This window comes from Protomyctophum bolini (assembly GCF_963924005.1).
Source record: "Protomyctophum bolini genome assembly, chromosome: 7".
NCBI classification, from domain to species: domain Eukaryota; kingdom Metazoa; phylum Chordata; class Actinopteri; order Myctophiformes; family Myctophidae; genus Protomyctophum; species Protomyctophum bolini.
In genome coordinates this window covers 26,198,978-26,204,977 of record NC_137868.1, presented here as the reverse complement: position 1 = coordinate 26,204,977, position 6,000 = coordinate 26,198,978, and positions in this window count along the sequence as shown.

Below are 6,000 nucleotides of genomic sequence, written 5' to 3'. Positions count from 1 at the left end.
GATATGGGCTATAGCCCATGGTCCAAAATGATGAGAAACGAGGCTAACTTTTTTTTTCAAAATTTCAAAAAACATGGGCTATAACCCATCGTTTTTGTCATTTCGTCATTTTTTTTAAATCCTCAAAAATGATGAAAAACGGCGCGCTATAGTATGCCGTACGATATGGGCTATAGCCCATGGTCCAAAATGATGAGAAACGAGGCTAACTTTTTTTTCCAAAATTTCAAAAAACATGGGCTATAACCCATCGTTTTTGTCATTTTGTAATTTTTTTCAAATCCTCAAAAATGATGAAAAATGGCGCGCTATAGTATGCCGTACGATATGGGCTATAGCCCATGGTCCAAAATGATGAGAAACGAGGCTAACTTTTTTTTTCAAAATTTCAAAAAACATGGGCTATAACCCATCGTTTTTGTCATTTCGTCATTTTTTTCAAATCCTCAAAAATGATCTAAAACGGCGCGCTATAGTATGCCGTACGATATGGGCTATAGCCCATGGTCCAAAATGATGAGAAACGAGGCTAACTTTTTTTTTCAAAATTTCAAAAACATGGGCTATAACCCATCGTTTTTTTCATTTCGTCATTTTTTTCAAATCCTCAAAAATGATGAAAAACGGCGCGCTATAGTATGCCGTACGAGATGGGCTATAGCCCATGGTCCAAAATGATGAGAAATGAGGCTAACTTTTTTTTTCAAAATTTCAAAAAACATGGGCTATAACCCATCGTTTTTGTCATTTCGTCATTTTTTTCAAATCCTCAAAAATGATGTAAAATGGCGCGCTATAGTATGCCGTACGATATGGGCTATAGCCCATGGTCCAAAATGATGAGAAACGAGGCTAACTTTTTTTTTCAAAATTTCAAAAAACATGGGCTATAACCCATCGTTTTTGTCATTTCGTCATTTTTTTCAAATCCTCAAAAATGTAGAAAAACGGCGCGCTATAGTATGCCGTACGAGATGGGCTATAGCCCATGGTCCAAAATGATGAGAAATGAGGCTAACTTTCTTTTTCAAAATTTCAAAAAACATGGGCTATAACCCATCGTTTTTGTCATTTCGTCATTTTTTTTAAATCCTCAAAAATGATGAAAAACGGCGCGCTATAGTATGCCGTACGATATGGGCTATAGCCCATGGTCCAAAATGATGAGAAACGAGGCTAACTTTTTTTTTCAAAATTTCAAAAAACATGGGCTATAACCCATCGTTTTTGTCATTTTGTCATTTTTTTCAAATCCTCAAAAATGATGAAAAACGGCGCGCTATAGTATGCCGTACGATATGGGCTATAGCCCATGGTCCAAAATGATGAGAAACGAAGCTAACTTTTTTTTTCAACATTTCAAAAAACATGGGCTATAACCCATCGTTTTTGTCATTTTGTCATTTTTTTAAAATCCTCAAAAATGATGAAAAACGGCGCGCTATAGTATGCCGTACGATATGGGCTATAGCCCATGGTCCAAAATGATGAGAAACGAGGCTAACTTTTTTTTCCAAAATTTCAAAAAACATGGGCTATAACCCATCGTTTTTGTCATTTCGTAATTTTTTTCAAATCCTCAAAAATGATGAAAAATGGCGCGCTATAGTATGCCGTACGATATGGGCTATAGCCCATGGTCCAAAATGATGAGAAACGAGGCTAACTTTTTTTTTCAAAATTTCAAAAAACATGGGCTATAACCCATCGTTTTTGTCATTTCGTCATTTTTTTCAAATCCTCAAAAATGATCTAAAACGGCGCGCTATAGTATGCCGTACGATATGGGCTATAGCCCATGGTCCAAAATGATGAGAAACGAGGCTAACTTTTTTTTTCAACATTTCAAAAAACATGGGCTATAACCCATCGTTTTTGTCATTTTGTCATTTTTTTAAAATCCTCAAAAATGATGAAAAACGGCGCGCTATAGTATGCCGTACGATATGGGCTATAGCCCATGGTCCAAAATGATGAGAAACGAGGCTAACTTTTTTTTTCAAAATTTCAAAAAACATGGGCTATAACCCATCGTTTTTGTCATTTCGTCATTTTTTTCAAATCCTCAAAAATGATGAAAAACGGCGCGCTATAGTATGCCGTACGATATGGGCTATAGCCCATGGTCCAAAATGATGAGAAACGAGGCTAACTTTTTTTTTCAAAATTTCAAAAACATGGGCTATAACCCATCGTTTTTTTCATTTCGTCATTTTTTTCAAATCCTCAAAAATGATGAAAAACGGCGCGCTATAGTATGCCGTACGAGATGGGCTATAGCCCATGGTCCAAAATGATGAGAAATGAGGCTAACTTTTTTTTTCAAAATTTCAAAAAACATGGGCTATAACCCATCGTTTTTGTCATTTCGTCATTTTTTTCAAATCCTCAAAAATGATGTAAAATGGCGCGCTATAGTATGCCGTACCATATGGGCTATAGCCCATGGTCCAAAATGATGAGAAACGAGGCTAACTTTTTTTTTCAAAATTTCAAAAAACATGGGCTATAACCCATCGTTTTTGTCATTTCGTCATTTTTTTCAAATCCTCAAAAATGTAGAAAAACGGCGCGCTATAGTATGCCGTACGAGATGGGCTATAGCCCATGGTCCAAAATGATGAGAAATGAGGCTAACTTTCTTTTTCAAAATTTCAAAAAACATGGGCTATAACCCATCGTTTTTGTCATTTCGTCATTTTTTTTAAATCCTCAAAAATGATGAAAAACGGCGCGCTATAGTATGCCGTACGATATGGGCTATAGCCCATGGTCCAAAATGATGAGAAACGAGGCTAACTTTTTTTTTCAAAATTTCAAAAAACATGGGCTATAACCCATCGTTTTTGTCATTTTGTCATTTTTTTCAAATCCTCAAAAATGATGAAAAACGGCGCGCTATAGTATGCCGTACGATATGGGCTATAGCCCATGGTCCAAAATGATGAGAAACGAAGCTAACTTTTTTTTTCAAAATTTCAAAAACATGGGCTATTGTTTTTGTCATTTTGTCATTTTTTTCAAAGCCTCAAAAATGATGAAAAACGGCGCGCTATAGTATGCCGTACGATATGGGCTATAGCCCATGGTCCAAAATGATGAGAAACGAGGCTAACTTTTTTTTCCAAAATTTCAAAAAACATGGGCTATAACCCATCGTTTTTGTCATTTCGTCATTTTTTTCAAATCCTCAAAAATGATGAAAAACGGCGCGCTATAGTATGCCGTACGATATGGGCTATAGCCCATGGTCCAAAATGATGAGAAACGAGGCTAACTTTTTTTTTCAAAATTTCAAAAAACATGGGCTATAACCCATCATTTTTGTCATTTCGTCATTTTTTTCAAATCCTCAAAAATGATGAAAAACGGCGCGCTATATTATGCCGTACGATATGGGCTATAGCCCATGGTCCAAAATGATGAGAAACGAGGCTAACTTTTTTTTTTCAAAATTTCAAAAACATGGGCTATAACCCATCGTTTTTGTCATTTCGTCATTTTTTTCAAATCCTCAAAAATGATGAAAAACGGCGCGCTATAGTATGCCGTACGATATGGGCTATAGCCCATGGTCCAAAATGATGAGAAACGAGGCTAACTTTTTTTTTCAAAATTTCAAAAACATGGGCTATAACCCATCGTTTTTGTCATTTCGTCATTTTTTTCAAATCCTCAAAAATGATGAAAAACGGCGCGCTATAGTATGCCGTACGATATGAGCTATAGCCCATGGTCCAAAATGATGAGAAACGAAGCTAACTTTTTTTTTCAAAATTTCAAAAACATGGGCTATAACCCATCGTTTTTGTCATTTTGTCATTTTTTTCAAATCCTCAAAAATGATGAAAAACGGCGCGCTATAGTATGCCGTACGATATGGGCTATAGCCCATGGTCCAAAATGATGAGAAACGAGGCTAACTTTTTTTTCCAAAATTTCAAAAAACATGGGCTATAACCCATCGTTTTTGTCATTTCGTCATTTTTTTCAAATCCTCAAAAATGATGAAAAATGGCGCGCTATAGTATGCCGTACGATATGGGCTATAGCCCATGGTCCAAAATGATGAGAAACGAGGCTAACTTTTTTTTTCAAAATTTCAAAAAACATGGGCTATAACCCATCGTTTTTGTCATTTCGTCATTTTTTTCAAATCCTCAAAAATGATCTAAAACGGCGCGCTATAGTATGCCGTACGATATGGGCTATAGCCCATGGTCCAAAATGATGAGAAACGAAGCTAACTTTTTTTTTCAAAATTTCAAAAACATGGGCTATTGTTTTTGTCATTTTGTTTTTGTCATTTTCTCATTTTTTTTAAATCCTCAAAAATGATGAAAAACGGCGCGCTATAGTATGCCGTACGATATGGGCTATAGCCCATGGTCCAAAATGATGAGAAACGAGGCTAACTTTTTTTTTCAACATTTAAAAAAACATGGGCTATAACCCATCGTTTTTGTCATTTTGTCATTTTTTTAAATCCTCAAAAATGATGAAAAACGGCGCGCTATAGTATGCCGTACGATATGGGCTATAGCCCATGGTCCAAAATGATGAGAAACGAGGCTAACTTTTTTTTCCAAAATTTCAAAAAACATGGGCTATAACCCATCGTTTTTGTCATTTCGTCATTTTTTTCAAATCCTCAAAAATGATCTAAAACGGCGCGCTATAGTATGCCGTACGATATGGGCTATAGCCCATGGTCCAAAATGATGAGAAACGAGGCTAACTTTTTTTTCCAAAATTTCAAAAAACATGGGCTATAACCCATCGTTTTTGTCATTTCGTAATTTTTTTCAAATCCTCAAAAATGATGAAAAATGGCGCGCTATAGTATGCCGTACGATATGGGCTATAGCCCATGGTCCAAAATGATGAGAAACGAGGCTAACTTTTTTTTTCAAAATTTCAAAAAACATGGGCTATAACCCATCGTTTTTGTCATTTCGTCATTTTTTTCAAATCCTCAAAAATGATCTAAAACGGCGCGCTATAGTATGCCGTACGATATGGGCTATAGCCCATGGTCCAAAATGATGAGAAACGAGGCTAACTTTTTTTTTCAACATTTCAAAAAACATGGGCTATAACCCATCGTTTTTGTCATTTTCTCATTTTTTTTAAATCCTCAAAAATGATGAAAAACGGCGCGCTATAGTATGCCGTACGATATGGGCTATAGCCCATGGTCCAAAATGATGAGAAACGAGGCTAACTTTTTTTTCCAAAATTTCAAAAAACATGGGCTATAACCCATCGTTTTTGTCATTTCGTCATTTTTTTCAAATCCTCAAAAATGATCTAAAACGGCGCGCTATAGTATGCCGTACGATATGGGCTATAGCCCATGGTCCAAAATGATGAGAAACGAGGCTAACTTTTTTTTTCAACATTTCAAAAAACATGGGCTATAACCCATCGTTTTTGTCATTTTGTCATTTTTTTAAAATCCTCAAAAATGTTGAAAAACGGCGCGCTATAGTATGCCGTACGATATGGGCTATAGCCCATGGTCCAAAATGATGAGAAACGAGGCTAACTTTTTTTTTCAAAATTTCAAAAAACATGGGCTATAACCCATCGTTTTTGTCATTTCGTCATTTTTTTCAAATCCTCAAAAATGATGAAAAACGGCGCGCTATAGTATGCCGTACGATATGGGCTATAGCCCATGGTCCAAAATGATGAGAAACGAGGCTAACTTTTTTTTTCAAAATTTCAAAAACATGGGCTATAACCCATCGTTTTTTTCATTTCGTCATTTTTTTCAAATCCTCAAAAATGATGAAAAACGGCGCGCTATAGTATGCCGTACGAGATGGGCTATAGCCCATGGTCCAAAATGATGAGAAATGAGGCTAACTTTTTTTTTCAAAATTTCAAAAAACATGGGCTATAACCCATCGTTTTTGTCATTTCGTCATTTTTTTTAAATCCTCAAAAATGATGAAAAACGGCGCGCTATAGTATGCCGTACGATATGGGCTATAG